Below are 25,897 nucleotides of genomic sequence, written 5' to 3'. Positions count from 1 at the left end.
GAACAGAACAAATCACTAGGTTCTGAAATACTCGGACCAGCCTTTCTGGAAGCAAATGGAAAGTATTTACTGTAAATGCATTTACTAATATCATTTCATGCTGCTGTTAGTTTTGAGGCTTTTCTTTACTGAGTCTGTTTTTTTTTTTACATTTTGGATCATTCCTAATTATCTTTGCATTCTTTCAAAAGAAATGTGACTACATCTGGGTTCTTTTTTAATAACACATTATTTAAGAAAGGGAATTTTTTCCCTTTTTGCAAGCTAAATTACTGACATTTAATTTGTTTGTGACAGGTCCAACATTTTGAACTTGAAGTTCTCTACTACTTGTATAACATACAAATAACTTACAAATCTAATTTAATACCTCATCTAGCATATTAGCTCATGGATGTGCAGTCCCGTACTTAAAACTATGACCCATGTTTTGTTTTTAAATTTTTTTAAATTATTGTTATTGTTTATGCTTCAGATAATGTGTTAACTTGTACCTAAAACCATTCAGTACCAATCACGATTGTCTTCCTCTAGGCTATCACTGCCCCCATTTAGTACCAAAAATTAGATACAAATCCATCCATAACATTTTGCATCCCCTTTGCTAATCAACTTGTGCTGTTTGGACATTTCTTGATTTTTACTGTAATATCAGGTCTTATACCTGTATTTACATGCTCAGCTTGGTAGGTGTGACCTAAAGCTACTAAGAAAGAAGCGGAGGAGTGAAAGAACTGGACTCAAAATGCACAGGACAGGAAGATGGGGAGCCTGAGCATGGAGTGTAATGTAGCATGCTCGCTGAATCTAGATCACTGAACACACCAGTGTTTCTTGTAGCAGTGATGAATACTGTGATTTGGCTTAAATGCATCCGTCCCAGTTATGGTAGCAGTGCTTTCACAGTGCTAATGCTACAAGTTACTGGGTTGGAGAGGTGGGTATTTAGTCTATCCTTTGAGACAAGATAAATTATTCAATAAGCTACACTTTGGGGAAAAAAACATGGATAAGAAGTAGAAATGGTCTTCCCTCGGGAAGGGAAACCAGAAAATTCTGTTAGAAATAAATACCCAACCAAATCAATGTAACATGTAATGTATAATTAAGCACAAGATTCAACCATGATGTAATAGCGCTATCAAAATGAACTGTGGTTCTATCCATCAATGTGTTTTATTCTAATTAGTCATAGAAGTAAAATCTTAGCCCAAACCCTCCCTAGCATAACCATGCCCCTGTACTGAGGAAGTGATCATGTATGTATGAGTATGCGTAATACAAAAAGGGACAACGCTTTAACAATTGCCCTTGGCAATTAATTAAGCATAAAACCCTTCAGAATGCTTCTTATTATCAGAATATTTCTTTGGTTTATCACTGGGTTTATTATATTTCAGAAGGAATTTCGCCTCTGGAAATTGAGGCATGTCCTAAAATTGAACTCTTCAATATAAATTTCACAGCTATTTTAAAAACTGGTGATCGGTGACTAGACAACTGAGAAAATGAGCCTTATGAATCAATGGAAAAACAGCTGTGACATTTACTATGGTTTCAGAAATTACACATTTATCTAGTGGCAACTGTTGGATAAATATAACCATAACCATAAAAATAACAGCTACATGCATTCGCAGCAAGAAAGTGCTTCAGTAAAATCAGCTCAAAATCAAAACGCAACTATATGCAAATACCCCCCACCCCATACTATATTACCTGTGTTTAAAGAAATAGACCAAAAATGAATAGAACAGGAAGATGGGGACCCCAGCATGGACTGTTGAACTAAATTTGTTCAACCGTGTTAAAATACAAGGTAGAAAAGATCTCTGGGCATGAAACGTTTGAAAAAGTGGGATCCTGTACCTTTGTCCTACTAACAGATTCACCATCGAGAGGGTGCAATATGTCACTGAGGATCTCTCAAACCTCAAACTCACAAAGTTGTGTTCTACTGTCCTGTTGCTCATCTGCACTCATACTGGCCATATGTGCAGTTTTATTGAAATTGTATTAAACAGACACTTAAAAACATTGGCCACACTACAAAAAGTAGAAAAAATCCTTCACAAATAAGCAATCAAAAACTACCAGTGTGCTTCTATACACATCAAACTGTCTCCCAATTATTTGTACTCATTCAAAACCCCAACACAGCCACTGCTAACAGTGACCTGTAGGTATGTCTAAAACTAGCATAACACCAGGTAACAAATCTATTCAGATAGGCACATTATGTCATTAAGAAAATTACTATTAAAAACATTAGATAAGATTGTACAGAAAAGGAATGGGGCCACCCATATGCGTTGAATGAACTCTTTTCAGAAATTGTAACCTGTAATTTGACGTTAATCCCAGAATTGTCACTTTTTTTCAGAATTCTGTAATATTTATAATTTTCCCCTTGGAATCCTGAATATAAAAAAAGTCTCAAAACTAAAGGAAAAAAGTTAGAATTAGGCGTTAGCCCTACATGGTTTAGAGTAAGAGCACTCCCCTTTGAATGGGGCTGAAAAATCCAGAAGCATAGCTACTTCAAGGATTGAGGCTATTGGATAAACTCGGTTTCTGTGGAGGCGGGTCTAACACCAACGAGGAAGTAAAGTGTGCCCATACTGCTTCTGGAGGAGCTCCACATCTGATGCGTACAGGCAACATGGAGAGGTGTGTGATATGATTTGCATAGAAAACTTTTTGAAAGTGCCCTTTTAAAGACGCTGTTAGTAATTTCAGGCGTATATAAATTATCACATATTTGGAATTAATGTGTGTACATTTCATCGTCAAATCCACCTGTGTCGACATCTCTGTGATATAAGCAAAAATGAATCTGAATTACCTACAGTATCGCAAAAATCGTGTTTGTTTGTTTTTTTACCAAACACGAGCGCCGGTATGAATCTTCAGAATTCAATCAGCAGCACCCACATCTCAGAAAGCATCCACCTGTGAACGTGTGGCGCTCCATGAATATATTAAGCAGACCTGAACAGACATCATGCTGTCTTTCTGAGACAAGGTGAATAAATCCAGGATTTTTTCCCCCCTAACCTGGAGGTCTACAGGGCAGGGTGGCTGGATAAAAGTGGGCTACACAGCCTACTTGATTGTAACACAAGGGTCACTCCCTACACAGAATTAAATACGCTCCATTGGAGATGAGTACGCGTCTTGTCCCCGCCCCCCGAAAAGGCACAGCATCCATCCTCATGGGCTCACACGCTGCGTGATCCACATCACAAACCGAGAGCGGACGCTTTGCCCAGCCGATGGAGTAGTAGTAGCGGTAGTAGCGTGGGTGCAGTTCACGGCTTCCCCCTTTCCCCCCCACCCACATTCTTCACCTTCTTCTTTAATGGAGTCACATTTTATGTGGAATATTTCTCCATCTCATCGCGGTAAGTGTTTGCGTTGCCCGCAGATGCTGTGGGGAAGAAATGAGAGGAAACGGGACTGTGCAGCTATTGTCTGTTGCTGGGGCAAGTTCGGACCTTAATCAAGTCAAAGCGCTGGAGTCCTCTTCAATGAAAAAGGCTTTCTGTGTGGGTTCAGTGAGAATGCGTGGAAAATAATGGCTTTAAAGCTCGCACAGAATCGATATCGGTATTTAGACACCTGTCTCTGCCAGCAGCAACAGTGACCTCCCTGTGGCGCTTTACGCTCACACAGATATGATTTTTATTTTGTTTTTGGCGATTATTTTCATCTGCTTCTGTATTGTGTATCCGTTAACAACAAGCGGAGGTTTGTGCAAATGTGTCGCCTCTGTTGCTGAGCAAAATTGTGTTTTCGGTCCAGCTAAAAAATAAAAAAATAAAAAATTGGCCCATCTCCCCCCCCCCCCAAATCGGAGACTGCCTAGTCCACAGCCCTCCCAGACACGCACGGCGCAGTAGATGCCTTTCTGATGAATGACTGAAATCCCGTGGTTGGTAGAAGATGTGTGATGGTGTATAGGGGGTAACCGCGAAATCAGCGTGTGTGTGTCCGCAGGTATCGTTTCTCTCTTATTCTGAAATGGATGTATAGCCTCGGCCTCAGATTCAGAAAGAATTGTGTACAACAATACTTAGATTAACCTATTTTTCTAAAGTGATGACATAGTAAGAATGCAAACGTTTATGGGGTAAGGCGTGTTTAACCCTTATAAATTTGTAAGCGTTTATCTACTGTCCTTTTTAAAGCTTTTTTTTTGTTTCATTGGGTCAAAATGCTCGAGGATTGTTTTTTAATATGAGGTGTGTAAAGTATTGTGATCAATTAATACAAAGTATTAAAAAATCTGGTGTCATTAACTATAAAATGATACATTTCCCAGCTCAGGAGCACAGTCGGTAAATAGTGCCCAGGTGCTTAGAAGTCATTTCTTTCCTCATATGCTGTTGAAGAAGTGCTGTTTGTGTGAGTCGTGCACATTAATTGCATTTGCTGTCTGCTTCCATTTCTAGTAATGGGCAAATATTGTCTTTACAGAAGTTGTATGCATGTTGCCATGTGTGTTAAATCTTCCACGTGTCTCTTGGCTGAACACTTGGAATAAGATGGGATAACGTGACCCGCCCAGTGAGGCAGATTTCTAGTTAGTATTTGTAGCTGGAACCTGTGAATTTCTCTGCCTTCCTCTTTGTGTGTGCGTGTCTGTATTTTACAGGTGTATTCATGCTCGTCCTTGTTGCATAGTGAGGATTTATATCATGCAGCAGACAGATGGCATGTGGCTGGGCATCAGGGGAGCATTTCTTTGGCTTTCAGCAGAATACAAGACTCCTCTTGGCACATGCAATTCCTTATTGGCACAAGTATGCATTTACATGAGTGTGTCGATATATCACACTACGTAGTACATGTAAACATCGCCTGCACTCAGGAAGGCTTGTGTAGGAGGTCTCACTCTACACAGCAAAGGCCATAGTTTTGGGTTTGTGTGTGTCTGTATGTGTGTTTTGCCTTTCCATGAAATGTAGTAATATGACAGGCTGAGGTCACAATGACGTCATATGCCTGGCAATGACATACTGTAACTATACTTCATGACTACTGGGTCATGAAGTTGAAACCTCATTAGGGTGTGTGGTTGCTCCCATAAAAATGTGCAGTTAAGGTCACATTTCTTTATTGATATGATCATTTTAGTTTTAACAGCACAGTGACACTTTCTGTGGGCCTCTGCAGTTAACATATTCAGCATATACTAGCACCATTTACGTTAACGATTTGTCCCATTTTTCTTTAACATTGTTCTTAGATTTAAAGAAAAAAACAGCAGTGAGTATTACACCGAGCTATTTATAGACTTTGCCTTTTATATGGTTTACTCTTGGCTATATACATTGCAGGATGCACTGCAGTCCTCCTTGAACCTTATAATAAAAATGCACTTGTCAAGACTTTGCAATTATTTGCCACTTCATTAGGTACAGCTTTCCAGTACTTGCCTTAAGAGCTGCCTTAGTTCTTTGTGGACAGATTTCATGAGATGGTGGAAACATTCCTTTGAGATTTTGGTCTGTACTGATGTGATAGCATCACAGAGTTGCTGCAGATTTGTTTGCTGCACATCCATAATATGAATCTCCTGTTCCACCACATCTCAAAGGTGCTCCGTTGGATTGAGATCTTTCTTTTTTCTAGCTGTGAGGACAGGCACACAGTGTGGTCTTCTGCTCCCTATCTGCTGTGCATTCAGAGAGGCTCTTCTGCATCTGATAGGAAGGCAACTTCCCGTTGCCTTCCTATCAGCTCAAAGCAGACTGGGCATTCTCCTCTGAACACTGGCATCAACAAGAGAGAACTGTGGCTTATTGGCTATACATTTTCTCTTTTTTGGACCATGCTCTGTAAATAGAGATCATTGTGAGGGAAAATCCCTGTTCTGAGATTCTTAGACCAGCCGGTCTGGCAGGATCAGCCATGCTGTGTTTAAAGTCACTTAAATTGTCTTTCTTCCCCATTACGATGCAGATTTTCAGCAGGTCACCTTGCACATGTCTACATGACCAAATGCACTGAGTTGTTGCCATGCTATTGGTCGATATATTAGAGATGTTTGCTTTAACAAGTAGTTGAACAGGTGCACCTAACAAAGTAGTGATTGAGATATACTAGCAGGGAAGCACTGCATCCCTGCTTCTGCATGACCCAAGACTCTATAGCTAAAATGTGCTTGTCTTATCATCCTTAATCTCCAGATGAAATACTCAGAGATCTGCCTGGAGCAGAGTAAAGCATCTCGTGAGATTTATGAAAATGAAATTATGCTCTAGTGCATCATTTCGTCCTCACATAAGTAAGTGATAAATCAAAATAAAAATGTGAAATTCAATATACATCCTTACCCGTGAGCTGTCTCAGCAACACTGGATATCTAAGTTAACACTTTTGCCTCTTTTATTCCTTTTTATGAAGTCATGTAAATTCAGGCTGAACTTGAATAAAGTTGTATTTTTACTGCTCTTTGTGGAAACAAATAAACTAAGCTCTAATACGGCACTTAATAAATATAGTGTCAGCGTGACAGGCTTCATGTGGTCCTAATGTGTTATAAATAGAAATAATTGCAAGGAAACTCCAGCAAATGACCTGTTTAAAAAAGAAATGCAGAAATAAAAATCAGTAATGCAGTGAAGCTGCTGAAACCGGTGACCTCTGAACTCATGTCTGATATCCAGCACCACTTTTACTCCCACACTAGAGACTCATTATTGATCACATGCAGTCACACACACACATGTATACATGCAGGCTGCCTCACACACATACTCATCCTGAGCTTTGCTGTCTGCTCTTTGATTACCACTACATGTGGGGGCTGGTGTTATTAGTGCTGTGAGGGTATTTTCATTGGGCAGTATATCTGTCACTGTGATGTCTCTGGGGAATGAGTTGCCCCAAGGGTGAGATAAGGTCTGCTGCTGGAGTTGAGAGTGCTTTCCCATATCTAAGAAGACTGATATGTGCAGCTGATAAGGTTTTGAGCTGGACAAGGTGTGCATTTGTGAGAATTTCCACTTCCAGCACAGCCAGATCAAAAATGAGCTTGTCTTTAAACTTCTGGCTCCTTAGCACAGTGTTAGCGTGATTATCGAACTACATCGATGTGCAGCTTATTTTTCTGTTGCATTCACAGGCATCACATGTTGTCTCCCGGGCATCTCTCACCTCAGTCGTGTGGATCATGTCCTGCTGTGTGCTATGTGTAAGGAAGGAAAGCAGTGAAAAATATCTCGACCCCATTCTCCTTAAACTGTCGTTCATGCATGAAAGCAGCTTCAGTGAGGGATAGTTAGCAATAACGCTGGCAATACTACATGAATATTTCCCCTTGTTTTGCCACAAGCTAGACAGTTGTGCACCAGATAATGCGGTTAAATATATATTTGCAAGAGAAATTATTAAAAATTACCCAAAAAGTGAGAAGGTGAATATGAGCTAATAGAAAAATGCTTGATGATGCAGCATGGTACTTCACAATATTAAGAAGAAATCTGTGACTGTTACAAAAGGGCTCACTTAGATGAAACTACATCTGTAGCTAAGATGCATGTGTGTTAGTTCAAATGATTTAAACTTGAATGAAAAATGCATTTTAAATGGGCCTACATGACTCAGCAATACCTCATAAGTACAGATAATAGAAATTCGGAGGGAACAACTGCGTAATACCGGTGTTGCAAATAAACTGTAAGATTATAATTATACTAATGTTATTCCAGAATTGGAAGCATTCTAATTTATGTAAGTAAATATTTAGAGAAAAAATAGTTTAATAACATTATGACACGTTAATTAGGTGTTAAATGGAACAGGCAAAATGTTTAGTTAGACATTGGAGGGTCATTGTTTAGTCATTATATTTTGGATATAAAGTTATTTGAGTTTGTTGGGAGCCACAGTGTAGAAGTAGTTACAACAATTTCAGAGAGAGAGTTATTTGTTTGGAAAAGTCAATGTCAAACACTCTAAATAGAGAGATGCTACTAGAAATATTAGAGGAGAAAGGGAATGATGTGATCCTTTAAATGGACCTCCAGAGTTCATTGATGAATCAATAGCAGAGCTAGTTTGTTCGGCATTTTTGTAACCAGAACTGTCAGTATGAGGATGGTGACCTACTCAGTTAATTGATTTTAAGATATTGTTTATTACTTTTAATGCACTTCATGGCCTGGTTTCAAAATATATATTCTCAAATTGCTGTTTCCGTGCTAACCACAGTGCAGCCTGAGATCAGCCAGAAACCTGGTGACCCACCTCATGCTTAAAGACAAATCATCTGAGCGTTTGCTGTGTGGAATGACCTGCGTTAGGAATTGTGACTCACCTCATCTGTGTTTTTTTTTTTTTTTTTTTTTAAATTACAGGGAGTGCAGAATTATTAGGCAAGTTGTATTTCTGAGGAATAATTTTATTATTGAACAACAACCATGTTCTCAATGAACCCAAAAAACTCATTAATATCAAAGCTGAACATTTTTGGAAGTAGTTTTTAGTTTGTTTTTAGTTTTAGCTATTTTAGGGGGATATCTGTGTGTGCAGGTGACTATTACTGTGCATAATTATTAGGCAACTTAACAAAAAACAAATATATACCCATTTCAATTATTTATTTTTACCAGTGAAACCAATATAACATCTCCACATTCACAAATATACATTTCTGACATTCAAAAACAAAACAAAAACAAATCAGCGACCAATATAGCCACCTTTCTTTGCAAGGACACTCAAAAGCCTGCCATCCATGGATTCTGTCAGTGTTTTGATCTGTTCACCATCAACATTGCGTGCAGCAGCAACCACAGCCTCCCAGACACTGTTCAGAGAGGTGTACTGTTTTCCCTCCTTGTAAATCTCACATTTGATGATGGACCACAGGTTCTCAATGGGGTTCAGATCAGGTGAACAAGGAGGCCATGTCATTAGTTTTTCTTCTTTTATACCCTTTCTTACCAGCCACGCTGTGGAGTACTTGGACGCGTGTGATGGAGCATTGTCCTGCATGAAAATCATGTTTTTCTTGAAGGATGCAGACTTCTTCCTGTACCACTGCTTGAAGAAGGTGTCTTCCAGAAACTGGCAGTAGGACTGGGAGTTGAGCTTGACTCCATCCTCAACCCGAAAAGGCCCCACAAGCTCATCTTTGATGATACCAGCCCAAACCAGTACTCCACCTCCACCTTGCTGGCGTCTGAGTCGGACTGGAGCTCTCTGCCCTTTACCAATCCAGCCACGGGCCCATCCATCTGGCCCATCAAGACTCACTCTCATTTCATCAGTCCATAAAACCTTAGAAAAACCAGTCTTGAGATATTTCTTGGCCCAGTCTTGACGTTTCAGCTTGTGTGTCTTGTTCAGTGGTGGTCGTCTTTCAGCCTTTCTTACCTTGGCCATGTCTCTGAGTATTGCACACCTTGTGCTTTTGGGCACTCCAGTGATGTTGCAGCTCTGAAATATGGCCAAACTGGTGGCAAGTGGCATCTTGGCAGCTGCACGCTTGACTTTTCTCAGTTCATGGGCAGTTATTTGGCGCCTTGGTTTTTCCACACGCTTCTTGCGACCCTGTTGACTATTTTGAATGAAACGCTTGATTGTTCGATGATCACGCTTCAGAAGCTTTGCAATTTTGAGACTGCTGCATCCCTCTGCAAGATATCTCACTATTTTTGACTTTTCTGAGCCTGTCAAGTCCTTCTTTTGACCCATTTTGCCAAAGGAAAGGACGTTGCCTAATAATTATGCACACCTGATATAGGGTGTTGATGTCATTAGACCACACCCCTTCTCATTACAGAGATGCACATCACCTAATATGCTTAATTGGTAGTAGGCTTTCGAGCCTATACAGCTTGGAGTAAGACAACATGCATGAAGAGGATGATGTGGACAAAATACTCATTTGCCTAATAATTCTGCACTCCCTGTAGTTTAGGTAAATTTCCTGTATCAATTTGCTCACTTTAGTTTAGATTTTGTGTTTGAAAATTTTTCATTGTAGCATCACAGTAAGTATGACAAAACAAGATTTTTTTGAAGGCAGTTGACAGTCGTGAAGACATCCTACGTATCAATAAACATTTCCATCAGAGCCTTAGGTTTATTTATTTCCAAAAGTAGTTTTAGTTAACTTGACACATGCTGTAACAGGGCACATTAAAAAGGCAGTTTTGAGTACTTAGGCAGGTGATTCTATGTCTGTTTTTTCTGTCTGTCTGCAGACAGATGTTGTATCATCACAAATACAAAAGATATAGATATGAAATTAAAGGCTGACTTTGAAAGTGAGTGTTGTCTGACCCATGCATACCAAATAAAGAGTGCCTAAAATACCCCCAAAGGTTCCAAATGTACTTTTTGATGTACTTTGTCTGCTATATAAATGTAAAACTGTATTTTTGAAGATTTTTTCCTAGTAACTGCTTTGATCCTTTGCTCATACCGAGGATGCTGGCTTGTGGTTCACTCTGAGCACATGATGGCTTAAGCTTTAGCTGTTTTTGCGTTGGTAGTTTATTTGCAAACATTTTAGTGGTTCCCCCTACTCATTACCTTCCATGCTAATGAATGCATGTGGCTGTGAGTGTGGGCATGGCTGTTTGCCTGTGCTGCTGTTAGTATTTTGTACATGCATGAAACGGACTGGCTCATCATCGCCATAATGCTCATATGGCATTACGGCTCATAATACACAAGCCTGACTAGTCTCAGCCAAGAATGCTGGAAATTGGCTGACTCAGTTCTCTAGACGGTCAATCCGCACATCTCTGTGCATCTTATTTTGGTTTTTTATTGAATTCAAAATTATTGGTAGAAAGATTTTCACTAACACAGCCATATTTTAGGCCACTGGTGTACTTGAGCCCCAACCAAAATGGATAAACATTACCTGATGAATTTAAAGATCACTTTTAAAGTTTCAAACAGGAAAGAGTTTTTCCTCTTGATCTAAACAGTGCCTCATGATGCTGCAGTTTGTGGACTTTTGAACTGTTTTATCTTTTAGTGTTGATTGGGGGTTCGGAAAGTCCTCAGCAAAGGTCTGAATTATAAAGGATTAAACTGGATATTACTGAATATTTACCACCTACTCTAAAACCAGCTCTGCCTATTCACATGCTGTATCCTTATTTGATGCATGATCAAAGTTGATTGCAGATATCCAATGCTGTTTTAGCACTCATAATCTTTTTAGGGTATGTAGTTTTCAAACGAAATGATACAAGGATAATGAGAAGCCACTGTAGCATGATCGTGTTGAAATATTAAGAAATCTCTGAGGGGAAAGACTCCCTTATCTCCAGCTGGGTCTAGGGGACATTGCTGTGATGATTCTGGTGGCTGTTATGGAAAAATAGCTCAATACTCAGGGATGAAGAGCTTGTTTGATCTAAATATAGATGTAAATCTGGAGATGTTACAAGGAAGTGCGAGAAACACTTGCACAATGCCACTGAGCACATGGCTTTAGAAAACATGGAAACCTCGGGGGGAAATGCATTCCCCAAGTTATATGCAAATTACATTGAAGCATTTGCATTTGTTTGCTAACGAAATTAGACGATATTTACCGTATTTCCCGGACTACAAAGCGCACCTGAATATTAGCCGCACAAGCTAAAATCAGGGGAAAATCCTGTTTTGTACATACATTAGCCGCACCTGACTAAAAGCCGCAGGTGTTTCAATGTTGACTCATCATATGTAAGAGAATATGCACAAAGGGAATTGTCAGGAAAGAGATGGCTGTTTGGAGACATCACTTTTATTAATATTTTGAAAAACAAGTTATGGGTACATATTTGCACATGTAGTACATAACAATAACCTACAGCACACCAGAACAATAGATCCGGCCTACCTTTTAGGCTCAGGTGCAGTGACACAGCTTTAACAAGAAGAAAAGTCAGTCATTCACCATCTTTCTCTTCTTCCTGCGCACTGAAACCACCAAAGTCCTCTTCTCCAGTGTCGGAACGAACAGGCTCAGGATGGCTTCGTCATCCACTCTCCGCTTCTCTCCTTCGTTGTCACTTTCAAAACCAAAGAAATCCTCGTTGTCAGTGTCAGAGTCGAACACCTTCAGAAGGGCCGTGGCGGTGTCCTCCTCTCCATCATGCAGCAGTCCAGCCCTTAGAAATCCGTTGGTGATCGTGGATGTTTTCACACTTTTCCACGCTGTCAGAATCCACCGGTGGAGTTGGGCATAACTTGCTTTTCGCAAGTTTATCGCCGCACATCATCCACGCCTCCCGCTGAATGCGTAGCGCTACTTTGAAGTTTGTTTTTCGCGCTACTTCGTACGGCACTACGTTGCCTGGCGGACGGACGTGTGACTAACATACCACTCTTGAACCCCGATCCTTCCGCCAGGCAACGTAGTGCCGTACAACAGCAGAACAAACAAAACAAATCCTCTTACGATATGACAAAAATCACGGACAATCCATAGAAAAGCCGCACCTGACTAAAAGCCGCAGGGTTCAAAGCTGGTGCAAAAAGTAGCGGCTTATAGCCCGACAATTACGGTACTCCATACAGTTCTGGTAATTTTAAATATATAAGGAACTCTGGTTTAGCCTCAAGTTAGTCAAATGTGATTATATTAAGAGGGAATCTCAAATTTAAAACTCAATATATTATCTTGGCATTTATTTAGATTGTTCTCATAATAAATAAGTAGGAGATAATTAAACCTTTAATTATAATTTTCATTTTTCTCCAGTGCAGAAATGAGAATTCAGACATGTGACATTGTCACATAATGGCTGCAGCAATGAACTAAAATGAGCTACAGGAACAAGTGCCACTTTGCTTAATGAGAAAAAAGACGTGGGGGTGACGCTCAGGTCAGCGGTTGAATAAATGTACAGAAATTTTTTTTAAAAACTTTAAAAAAACTGTTTCTTGAGTGTGTTGCCAGTTGGTAACATCTGAGGGAAACGAACTTAGTGTTTTCCCTGCTGCTTGTTCATGCTTAGCTTTGCTTCATCGCTTTCTTTAAAGTCTCTCTCTAGGGGAATCTTTTGAGTATTACATTACCAAAAAATGTTCCTGATCTTCTGGCATGCAGTTCTTTTTACATTTATGAATTAAAATGTGAGCTGATTATCTAATAGGAAGAGCTGCACATTTGACAAATTATTTTGTAATAGTTTTCATATTTTTTCATCTAATTGCACAAGTAAAATGTTTAGTTTCATTAATAAATTAATGAGGTTAAATAATTACAGTCAATTTTAATCAAGAGAATTTTATTACAATAATATCACAAACAATATGTACCTGTAACACCTGTGCATATGTTGTGCTATGCTATATGGAACACTAAAAATAACTTTCCATATGTGCAAGTGGTAAGCGTGATATTGGAGGCCTGGGGAACTGTGGCTGATAGCAAGAGGAGGAAGACAAGCTAACACCCAGAAGAGGTAGCAAAAGTTCCCTCTTCCCAAATGACCCACCTACAACACGTTTATCTTCTTTTTGGTCCTCTGTGTGCCCTCCTTCATGTCTCTTTCTATTTATCAGTCTCCTGTCCTGTTCACGCTATCTGCTCTGAGTCAGTGCCCTGTTTGACGTTTTGGTTTGGGGGGAGACGGGAGAGGGAAGATGATGACATTATTTTAGGTTAACACTCTTACATGTGTATGTGGGAAAAAATGTGTAATGACAAGACTCCATTAGTGTGAAGAGGTTGGTTCAATAGAAGATTGTGGATCTTCCATCCAGGAATGATCTTTGGACTTTGAAAAATATTTATTGATTTGTCATTTAATCCTTGAGCAGCAGAGTATTAAATAATGTACCCTACTATCTGAAAAAAGGGATAGATTTCCCAGGAAGCACTTTTAAAGAAGCTACAAGGGAAGATTGAAAACTGACTATTTATAGCCACAAAGATGCTCTGTTGGCAGGAGTGTTAGCCATGGGACATCTCTGTTTCTTTGGCTGCACACTGTTTTGGAGTCAGAAGAAGAGGCGAAAGAAGAAAAAGCAAAATGAGCTCTGCATCAACCATTTTCTGTGGTGATCATTAAGGGAAAAACATTTTGTTGAAAAAAGCTATTCGTAGTTTGTGCTGTGAATCATAACCGTGAGCCTCATTGGGCCATTATTCTGAAGTCCTGTTATTAAGTCACATCGGTGTAGGGTGGAGGCGGACTAAATGCTCAGTTGGCATGTCACCATCCAAAACATGTTTTCCATTTTTATGCAAAACTGCTAAATATGAAAACATTTAGACGATTTGAACGGGGGCACTCGTAGTCATGAGCCTAAAGAGAACTGTCACCCATATCTGGAGCTTCCTGTTTCCCAAGCTCTGTGCCAAGTTTAGCTGGCTGGCCTGCAGGATTACTAAAACGCATTACGTACTCTGTGTGTTGCATAAGAATGTGAAGTCACTGTAAAGGATAGACTTCCCCCCCATTGGTTCATGGATTCTTTATTTTAAGGCTGAAGTTGAGCATTTTGGCTGTTAATTATTTTGCTTTTTTAAAACCAGATGTAATATGTAAGGAGGGACTTCAATGCATGGAGCTGATTGGTGTCACTCAAAGAAATGCTTGCGATTCCACTAGAGGTGCCACAGTGCATCCCAGAGGGCAATAAGACAGATACAAGATTGGCATAGAAAATCCAATAGATGTTAAAAATAAAATTCCCCATGCACGCAAAAAGCTCCAATACTGGAATGCTACTACAATGTGTGAACGACACTCACCCAGTGTATTCCCAGGGTAAAGCCATGTTAACTAATGATTTAGATCATTAGCTTATCAGCAAAGTTTTTATTGAGGTCATAAATAATTTCAGACGTAGATGAATATTTTTAAACTTCTGCATGCAAATACACAGTTGGACTTTCAACCAAAGGAAGTCTCTGGACCCAGTGAGCATCAGTTCTCTGGATCAAAATTGCTTGTTGATGCAAGAGGTCAAAGGAAAATGGCCAGACTGGTCGAGCTGGTAAAGGAAAACAACAGCAACTGAGAAGAACGACTTTGAAAACAGAAGCAGCATACCGGGTGCCACTCCTGTCAGCCAAGAACTGGAAACTGAAGCTGTAATTCACCAAAACTGGACAATTTGGGTGATTTTGGCTGTAAGGTCAGAATTTGGCATAAACATCATGAAAGCATGGATCCATCCTGCCTCGTATCAAAGGTTCAGGCTGGTGCTGATGGTGTAATGCTGCGGGCATTTTTTTTCTTGGCACATTTGGGTAGCAAGTGACCATCTTTCAAACATCACAGTCTATATTATGTTATGATCCGTCTAGGCGTGGCCAGACTATAACACAAGGGTGATCCACCCCGTCCAACCCCAAGCAGCACATCACGCAATTAATACTTTTTGACAGTGATTTATTTACAATGAGTGAATTTAGAAACAAAGGAAGGGAGCGAATTATAACTTCGGCCAAAACAACAAACAAAAGGGAGCCTATCTCAGGGATAAATCAAGCTTACCTATTGAAAAGAATTAAACCAAACGACAATGACTTACCTCCCTAACTAACAAAAACAGGAGAAAACTGTAATCAAACAAAAAGGCGGTCCACCCCTACATACTCCTGCATTAAACAAACATTACTAAACAGTGAACATACAGTCTGCCGGTTGGGATGGGCCGAGGATGAATGACTGGCCGTCCATGGCGGTGTCTTCTTATATGCTGCGGTCATTATATGCGGTCATTAGCCAATCGGTGCGATCCGTCCCCCTGGATGCACCAGTCACGGAGAGGCACCTGCACACTCAGATTTACATATTAGATAAAATTACGACAACAGTTGTGGCAATGAGCATTGTTCCTGACCTCACCATAACACAAATGAAACATAAACTCTGGGGCAGACTCCAAGCCTTCTCATATTGGTTGCTGCTGCACTAGATGAGCTATAGTGGCAGTTAAAGCAGTTCTGAAGGCAAAAGGGGATCTGACCCACTAATGAAGTAGCTGGTGTTAATTTTTTTTTTTGTTAGCAATTTAGACTGGATGAATGGACCACTAGTATTCTGTTGCCCTGGTATTATATTTCTTTGGCAGTATATTTCCTTGTGCTGGTATTTCTGAACATCATGTACTGAAGCAGCCAGGGTGCCATAAAAATTATGGGTTTTTTTTGGGTTTTTTTAGACTTCAGTAACAGATGTGTTCAAGTAGAGTAGAAAGAGGACACATCAAGGCTACAGCAACAACAGGCCAGCAGTGATAACGGGAGGTAATATTTCATTTTTCCATGCCCAGCCACTCGCTCTATCACAAACTCTGTCATTGTGACATTCAGACAGTCATCACACTCCAGCAGAACAACTCAGCTGGAGACCAGGAGATGGTCAATCAGGTACAATATTTCTGTGCTCAATATTTCACAGTCAGCTCTTGCTGTCTGTGAGAGAAAAGCAGTCACATCCAGACAAAGTCATCACAGCTGAGTGGCTGAGAGGAGGAGATGCTGATGAATCGTGACGAGGCCTGTAGGCAGCTCGTTTGATGATCTACCCTCTGGTGAGACGATCAGATCACCTTTCATCTGACTCACTGTTATTAAGTGTCTTTTGGTATTGGAAGAAAAGTGTTCCTTTGTTGAAATTCTCTTCAGACTCTGGGTTTTTAGGCACCAGAAAAAGAGAAATCATGTTGACTTTACCATGACTAGGTGCAGTTCAGGCTGTCGTAGTGTCTGAGCAACAAATGAATGTGGTGTCAATTGTTTGGATGCTGAGTGCAGCCCCCTTCAATTTTCTGATTTCAATCATCTGTCAAAGAGCCCCCTAGTAAAGATTGTGGTTCAACCGCTGCATTTTTTCCCCATCCATGTCTGGAGTATTATCCACGGAGTAAGTAAAGGTGTAGGCAGAACAGTCTCAAGCCTTTCACTAATAGATACTTCACAGATTCAGTTTTGGAAACACTCAATTTTCCTACTTTACAGAGGGTCACTAGTTTAAAGCTTTTTGGAGTAAATTACTGTTATGATCCCTAAATTTAAGGTTCAAAGCAACCCAACATTTGAGATACCACAACACTGCTGCCATTCAACAGAAATTGCAGTTGGAAACAAAAGGAAACGGGAGTTCCAGCTAAAACAAACAAAAGACAGAGAAAACCCTGAACCAACCACACAATGGATCATCAGATTCCGGCTTCTCTCCTAAACTAGTTTTGGAAAACTAATAGAAACCCAAACTAAAAACAGTAGATCCAGTAACTCCCACTCAACCTATACTTTAACCAGATTTATGATGAAATGAACTGCCAGGATGCTTGGATGGGAAACACAAACCCAAAACATCTCCTTCATATTTTGTTACTGGTCTGACAAAAATCGAATCACTTCCTTATTTACATGTGTACATGTAAAAGGATCCTACTGTTTACTAGATTGTCTGGAGGTTGGCACTGTACTTGCTACGTCTTCCGTTTGACTTTGATTCCCTGTCTGCTACATGAGGCCATATTAAGGCTGGGTTATATAGCCTAAAATCCATATCGCAGTATAACTTAAAGCATGCGCGGTAACGATATATATATCGCAATATATTCTTTTCTTCCTTATTTTTGCACTATAAGGCGCACTTAGAATCCTTTAATTTTCTCAAAAATCGACAGTGCGCCTTATAATCTGGTGCGCCTTAATGTATGAATTCTGGTTGTGCTTATTCACCTCGAACCGATTTTATGTGGTACACGGCGCTCAAAAATCTGTCAAAAATGTTTTAGTACGACTTTGGTAAGCTACAAAGCTGCACCGCTTAATGGATTGTCGGAGCATTACCGCTACCGTAGTCAGGAGCCTCGCAGAGTAATCTGGGTCCGCTTCAGGTCCCATGTCAAACGAACACTGAGCGTTAAAAACTGTCTAAATTTGTTCATCTTTAATAAAATGGTCAGTGTCGCTGCTTTACCAGGTGTAACAATTAAGTTTAATATCCAGGCAAACATGAAAACCGAGCAGAATTAGAAGTTAGCTGGAAGTTAGCTTGCTAGTTTCCACCTAAACATGATATGCCATGTTCTGACAGAGAGGTTTCTAGAAAAAAATAAAACGTACAGCTCTGCTATCACTTCCAACATAAACGAAGACAGGAAACTAAACAGCAATGACTTTTGTAGGGTTACTGAAGTTGGACTAGCTGGTATATGATGATGTGCTACGTGATCGCTAGCGAGACAGCTATGTTAGCATAACATAAACAGTGAAGCTGGTGGATGAACGCTAACTTTTTTCCACTTGATAAAAGTTAACGTGAGGGTCAAATGTAATCGCATGGCAGGATGCTGTAAACGGACCAAACTTCAGTCAGGATAACAACTGAGATAATCCATCCACAATACGAGGTTAGTCATTAATATACTGCAACAACATGGGAATAGAGCAGCTGCGAGAGAATTCAACATTAACTAGAAAAAATTGCATTTCCTGCGAAAATGCTGTGTGGATGCCTTACGCTGAAGATTTCTGCTGAAAAAAGCAGAAAAAGTTGAAAAAACAAAAAACATTGCCCTGAGCGAGATTCGAACCTGGCCTTTCTGATCTATAGGCGGCGTCTCACCTTACTGGACCAAACTGATTCTTACAAAGAAGAGGTGGAGAGACTGACAATTCTGGTGAAATTAGCAGAAGCTGCTTAGTATTGTGCTAATAAGAGGTGAAAAGGCTAAACATTTAGCAGAAAAGAGGTGAATCAGAAGAAGTTCTGCTGAAAAGAGGTAAAGAAGCAAAAAGATGAGTTGAAAAGAGGTGTAGAAGTGCTTGCTGAAGATGGCTGTATGTGTAATGACACACTGGAGAGTGTCAAGAAAGCAGAGCGCATGCAAGCAGGGAACATGTGTAGCAACTGTCACAGGTAGGATTCGAAACTCTGCCCCCGGGTCTCACGGCAGCTGCCCTACCCTCTGAGCCAAATGAGTTCTGGTCTCAAGCAAATATATGATGAGAGAGAAAATGTGCACTGTGGAGCAGAAGCTCAAATTAGCAGAAAAGAGGTGAAGAGGAAGAACTTTGTTGTGAAATGAGGTAAAGAAACTGAAATTTGTGCTTAAAACAAGTGAAAAAGCTGAACTCTGAAATCCTGCTAAAACAGTAGTAGAGGCTGATATTTTTCAGCTACTCACTGAGCCAAACTGGTTCTCACGTAACTGAAAAAAGGTGGAAAAGCTTAAAATTCTAATGAAAACAGCAGAAGAGGCTAAGTGCACTGTGGAGCAGGAGCTCTAATTAGCAGAAAAGAGGTGAAGAGGAATAATTTCTGCTGAAAAGAGGTAAAGAAGCAAAAAGCCGAGTTGAAAAGAAGTGTAGAAGCAGAAGTGCTTGCTGAAGATGGCTGTATGTGTAATGACACACTGGAGAGTGTCAAGAAAGCAGAGCGCATGCAAGCAGTGAACATGTGTAGCAGCTGTCACAGGTAGGATTCGAACCTCTGCCACCGGGTCTCACGACAGATGCCCTACCCTCTGAGCCAAATGAGTTCTGGTCACAAGCAAAGATATGATGAGAGGGAAAATGTGCACTGTGGAGCAGCAGCTCAAATTAGCAGAAAAGAGGTGAAGAGGAAGAACTTTGTTGTGAAATGAGGTAAAGAAACTGAAATTTGTGCTTAAAACAAGTGAAAAAGCTGAACTCTGAAATCCTGCTAAAACAGCAGAAGAGGCTGATATTTTTCAGCTACTCATTGAGCCAAACTGGTTCTCACGTAACTGAAAAAAGGTGGAAAAGCTTAAAATTCTAATGAAAACAGCAGAAGAGGCTGAGTGCACTGTGGAACAGAAGCTCAAATTAGCAGAAAAGAGGTGAAAACAGCAGAAGAGGGTGAGATTTGTGCTGATAAGAGGTGAAACTGCGGAACCAATCAGAGGTACTGCTTCTGTCTGCTTCATCAGGCTGTGTACTTGTATGTATTTCTGCCATAGACTGTTAACCAGAATCTGAGGTCCATATTAGAAAAGCTGCTAAAATCATTAAACTTTGCAGAATTGTAATAAATTATCAATATGAATTACCGGTCTGTGATAGTGTATAAATTTGTAGTTAAAAAAAAAACATGTGGGCCAAGGTGGAATCGAACCCACGACCTCTGGTCTGAAGAGCGGTGTCATTACCAATCGCGCCACCTCTAAGGGGGCGGGCGCTTTGAAAAAAAGGGTGATGAGGAGTCAGAATTAGATCGCGGTGAGACGCGAAAAACGCCGTTTTTTGGAGTTACAAAACGTCGTGTAACTCAAAAACTAGGTGGGATAGAAGCATAATTCTTGCACTGGGTGAATCAGCGGACTTTGGTGTACTTTGACTGCGATTTACATAGCTCTTTGTATCTCCGTCGCGGAGATATGACGAGAGAAGAAACGGCTTCATTTTCGGAATTTGAAAAATGAGAGGAGGACAGATTTCCACCCCTCAAACAAGTCTAACTCATCTCAGAACGGTAATAGGTGAGAAAATAATTCTTGAATTGTGAGTGTCAGGAGTGTCTGAAGATATACAGGGACAAGCCTCATGTCTTAACTTTGCTTCGTTAAGGAGATATGACGATTTGAAAATGCCTTCAGTTTCAGTATTTCAGCTCTGAGTTTCACAACCTCCCCATAGACTTTGAATGGGGAGTTTTTAGACCATGTGTCACTTCGAGGCAAATTGTGAAAAAAACGTAACTCTCACAATAATTATAGTGACACTGTCTTAAAGCCAGCAAAAATACCTACGTTTTGATGTATAATTTGTGGAAGTTGAGTGGAAATTGAGCGAGTAGCAAGGAGTTGTTCAGACATGAAGAGAAAATTCAGAACGGACGAGTGTGCAGTGGGAGTTAATTGCATAGCAACCATAGCAACACATGTATTTTCTGAAAAATCACAAAGTTGTAACTGAAAACTTAAAGAGTCATTACATGAAAACGGTAACAGATATGAAAAAGCTGAATCACACAGGAATAGCCCAATCATCTGAGAACGTTTTAAAGTTTGAATGGAGTTTCTAGGTGAAAGTATGAGGAAGTAGTTAAGTTTCAAAGACAAGCAAGTTTTAGCAGAATTGTAGAAGTTTCCCATTCATTTCAATGGGACAAATTAAAGGAAAAAAGTGTAATATTTTAAAAAGTATAATAGTAATAAGTACCAAAAGATATAGCAGTCGAAAGCAGAAATAGCAGAACAGTTTAGAGTTTGAATGGTAAAAATCGGCTGAAAACTGAGGGAGTAGTTAAGCGGCAAAGAAACGGAGCAACTAGAATAATAAAGGATAAAGAATAAAGAGAAACAGGATCTCAATAGTGTGGATGCCTACGGCATCCACCCAATGAATCAATGTTACGGAAGTGGAGGAAGCGCAGTTTTTGGCTCATATTCCAAAACGTGCTTCGTCTCTTCGCTACTGTCACCCAATTTGCAGATGATATTGCTTGCAGCCGCTGCGATGCTTTCAACCAAAACAGGCGCCGCTTAATGACACCATCAACATGTGCTATTGTGATATAGTCAAAATCTCTACCATTGGCCAAATTCATATCGTTTCTACTGTTTATACCGCTCACCCCTAGGCCATATTACTGATTTCTTTAAAGTGTTTTACACAAATACAGACATTTTTTTTTTAAAAAGAGACTTTTCCATTTGATTACATTTTGTATGATGGATTATGTAGAAAAAGTAGAATTGGGCTGAAAGATCTATCACTTTATCACCTCTTCAGGTTGTAAATCGTGTTTTTAAAAAGTAACTAAGTAACTAAGTAATTAATTACTTTTGAAAATAAGTAATCAGTAAAGTAACGGGATTACTTTTTTGGGGGAGTAATCAGTAATTAGTTACTGATTACTTTTTTCAAGTAACTTGACCAACACTGTTTATGACTATTCAATTTCTTCCCTGCTGTTGATGCCATAATCTGAAAAGTTACTGAGTCACTGGAGGCTGATGATACTGTTAATGTGTACTGAGATGGATTGCAAGGATGACTAGCGTAGGGTTCAATTAATAGATTTTTCTATGACATTCAAGGCTTTTGATGTGGGTGCTGGCAATTTTAGTGAACTCTAAGTCGATCTTTAAACTGGAACACCTCAGTTCACACACACTAGACAGCTATCCACTCTGCTCCTGTGACCTTGGGCAACAAAGCAAGTCTGTTCGACGTCTGTAGTGATGCTGTGTTACAGCAACACGTGCACTGATCTTTCTTCACGGGTAGACGAAGATAGACTGGAACATTTTCTTTTATGGGTATATAAGATGTAGCAGCATGATATCTTGAGGCACAAAACTGATGGGTGGATTGCTGCTATCTAATACTGACTTGAGTAGCCTGGATTGAGTGTTAAATGAGATGGGACGAGCACTTAGGGACTGATTAGACATGCCAACATTGCTGTCTGTCTTTGTCTAATGACTCAGTGAAACTGAAGTGTTTGGTTTCAAATCAGGGTGAGTGTTGGGATCAGTAAATCTTTGTGTGAGGCTTTAACTTAGCAGAGAGACCGTCTTATTGTGTATTTCCAGTATACAGTGCTGTATAGTAAATGCTAATATTTTGGTAATATTATTGCTAATGCAGTTGCCTTTGCTACCTCTTCTAAATCATCAGTAATAACAGGGAAACACACTCATTGGGCACTTTGTTAGGCACACCTAGACTGCCTTAATTCTTTGTGGTAAAGATTCCGTGACGTGCTGGAAACATGCTTGAGATTATTTTTTCCATATTGACTAAATATCATCACACAATTGTTGCAGATTTGTCGGCTGCACATCCATGATCTGAATCTACCCATTCCCATCTCCCATCCTGATCTGACTGAAATCTGTGGAGGCCATTTATGTACAGTGAGGCGGTGTTCAAGAACACAAGGAACTAAGGGGAACTAACAGTGTGTCAAATATGTACCAGATATACCTAATAAAGTGTCTAGTGATTGTAGATCTTAATTAACTTTTTGTGACATGCATAAGTAAAAAAGTATGAAGGGTAAAGATGCATTTGAATTTCAAATTTAATATTAGTAGGTTCACATTGAATCACTCTCAATTTAGTTGAAGTAAGTGCAGCATCACTATTAAATGTCGTGTTGTTGGAGTCTGTCCCTTGTAGTCTAATACCACACAGGGACAAATGCAGTTACAAAACAATTAGGAGTATGGTGGGTATGTTGACATCTTGAACAAAGTCTGGTAGTGTGTTCCAGTAAAGGCATTAAACTAAACATTTACTGTATCTTTTCAGCATATAGACAACTTGAGGCAATGTAATAAAATAAGAAAAAAATCTTTGAGCTAACTGCTGAACTGCTATGTCCCTTTAACAAGCTATTAGTTATTTTAATAATTTGTAGTTAATATATTTATCTAATAAATTGTTAATGGATAATAATGAATCTATACATTAACAACTATAAATCTCATAAATCAAATTAAATCTTAATTCATTGTGTACAGTTTACTTACTTTATTCATGACCTTTAAGGTAAAAGCTTGAAATTCTGGGTATTTCATCTGTTTGTTTCCCTGCGTTTAAAAATTGATGCACCTTCCTGTTTGTTCTTTTAATATAAAGCTTCTGCTGGGAGGCACTTCTTTTAGAAAGTGGGAGGAAGAAATGCAGAGACTATTGTATTTTTGTATACATTTTGGCATAATTTGGGAAAAAATCCCCCCAAAAAACATTTTGGCGTATATTGTACTTAGGATGTTCTCCCGCACTTCCTCTGGGCTCTGTTTTTAGAAAACCTAGTCCTTGATGGGAGATTTTAGGATATTGCTTTTCAGGACCAGATCTGACGAAGTCTTTAATCTGGAAAAGGAAAGTTCATGAAGCACTTGCATATGTGTGCATCTCTGGGCTTAGACGAGGGAGGGGAGAGAGAACTGCTGCAGGAGGATGTGTATAGATTCCTGCCTACTGTAGCTTTAAACACATATAGGATGCATGGTCATGTGATCATTATCCGCAGTGACTGCTAGCCAGTTGGGAGCACTGGGACATTTCTCAGTGGCCTGATGGTTGTTTAAGCCTGCTGTGTAACATCTAGTTTCACTAGTGATACTATAGCAAACTGGAATGAGTTAACAGACCACCCAGAATCCTTGCATTAGCTGTGACTCTTGTCACCAGACTGTACGATTTCCCTGCAGTCTCTGTGAGGTTTTTTTCTTTTTTTGCTTGATTCTTGACTATAGAGATTATCATCTGAAAAATTGCATCTCATTCTGAATTGCATACTAAAAATAACTATGATTTTTAATAGATGCAAGTTAATGGCTTTGTGTGTTTGGCCTTATGCATTTGTATGTTCTCTGAAGTTTTCATTAATGCACCCACTGCCATGCATTTGTAATTTGAGTAACACTTCTCTCAGAGGAACCTAGTGAAACAGTTTTAGCCTTTCACCAGTATTGATGTTGGCTATAATGTTCAAAAATGAAAATTTTAAACATTATATCAATAGCACACACATTTGTTTGGTTGTGTTAGTGTCTAGTTGTTTTTTAACTGAGCAGCTATTTTTGCAGTCATGTTTCTAGACCCTTACCTTGTTACGCTCAGTCTAATATAAGTTGCTTTTGAATTAATGATGAATTTGATGAATTCTTTTAGTTCAGGTTTGTGTAGTGAAAATCACGCATAGTGAAAGCCTGAAACAACTTGTAGGTTGCTACGTTTGTTGGAAGTAATGTCACATGGTCTCTTTTTTTTTTCTTGTCTCACCTGCTCTCATCTGTGCTTTGGTAGAGAAATGTGATTGATTGATCCAAACTTGGTCACTACCTGATAAACAACCGTACAACAAACCGTACAACAAAATGTGAAAGTATTAATTTATACTAATTCTTTACTTGTAGCAGCTTTTTAAGAATATTATTATAAAAATTTCTGAAACAGGAGAGCACACAGCCTCAAATATTAAATTGTTGAGGCGCTCATAAGATATTTATATGTATGAATATATATGAGGTAGCAGAAGTAGTATAATTCTACCATCTAATCTTTCTGTAGCAGGTGTTCATTTATGATGAATAGTTTAGATAGAAGATAGAAAAAGAGGAAGAAACTAAGAAAGCACAAATTAAATAACTGCTATTGTTCTCTCCAACTTTGCTCTGTAACAGACCCCCTCGTTCATGCTCCTCCAGCCTTTCATGATTCAGAATTGTGCTTTAGATAGAGAGAAGCTCAAATTAGCAAGGTTACCCTTTAATGAGGATTTAGGAGCGATTACAAGCCAATAAGACACATTAAATATCTGCGTGAGGTCAGAGCTTTGTTGATTAACACGAATAAATCAACAATTACTCCAGCAGATACTGACATTTCTGGATTTCCTTAACCACTTTTTAATCCTGCCTAATCTACACCCACTGAAACTGTAAGGCACCTCTTGTGCTGCCAGTGTTCTGCAATTGGAAACTGAAAGCCATATCAGACTGGTTTGGATGCAGAAAATCAAATGACACTGCTGTTTTTGTTTTTCCAGTATTCTGTTGTTCACTACATATTTGTTTCTCACGCTCACTAGTGAGCTTGCTGTTCTCTGTGGGGAATAGCTATGTTATTGTTTTTCGACAATTAGAAGCCATAATGAAATGCAGTTAAAGAACACGACAGATTGACAGACGGAGAACGGAAGCAGCGGCAGTTCGAGTGCAGAAGATTGGCTCCATCAGCGCGGCTTCAGAAGTTAAATTGAATTTTATTAATAAGGTTAATACTGCCGTGTTGTTTCATTAAGAATTTGCTTTTGTTCTCAACTGAACAAAGCTGACAGGATTAGTAAATGCTTTCTGAAGATGTGTTTTGTATTGGCTTTGTGCTGTTAAAAATACAGTTAAAGAGCTTTACCCAGACTGAGAAATTAGCTAAAAACCAGCTAAGAAAATTAACAAAAAGTGAAGACTGTGCAAA

The 25,897-nt window shown here is 39.4% G+C and overlaps 1 protein-coding gene across 6 annotated transcripts in view; it reads left to right on the top strand.

The window, feature by feature from the left end:
• The first annotated feature begins 2,558 nt into the window (after positions 1-2,558).
• The window catches only part of plppr1 (phospholipid phosphatase related 1), a 72,218-nt gene continuing 48,879 nt past the window's right edge, over positions 2,559-25,897 (top strand). The window contains exon 1 of one of the 6 annotated variants that reach the window (XM_086300338.1): positions 2,559-2,670. The gene's annotated coding sequence lies outside the window, so the exon portion shown is untranslated. Of the gene's footprint in view, positions 2,671-3,197; positions 3,405-3,882; positions 4,000-18,330; positions 18,349-18,425; positions 20,440-25,897 lie in introns of those variants that run through there. The other 5 variants (XM_086300341.1, XM_086300336.1, XM_086300337.1 and 2 more) reach the window with 5 other exon arrangements.

This window comes from Aulonocara sp. 'chitande type north' Nkhata Bay, linkage group LG7, assembly GCF_057382095.1.
Source record: "Aulonocara sp. 'chitande type north' Nkhata Bay isolate Kocher_YH1m ecotype deep benthic linkage group LG7, A_spYH_male_GT1.1, whole genome shotgun sequence".
Lineage (NCBI taxonomy): Eukaryota > Metazoa > Chordata > Actinopteri > Cichliformes > Cichlidae > Aulonocara > Aulonocara sp. 'chitande type north' Nkhata Bay.
Note: the sequence above shows the minus strand (reverse complement) of the source record. Positions and strands in the feature narration are given on the sequence as shown.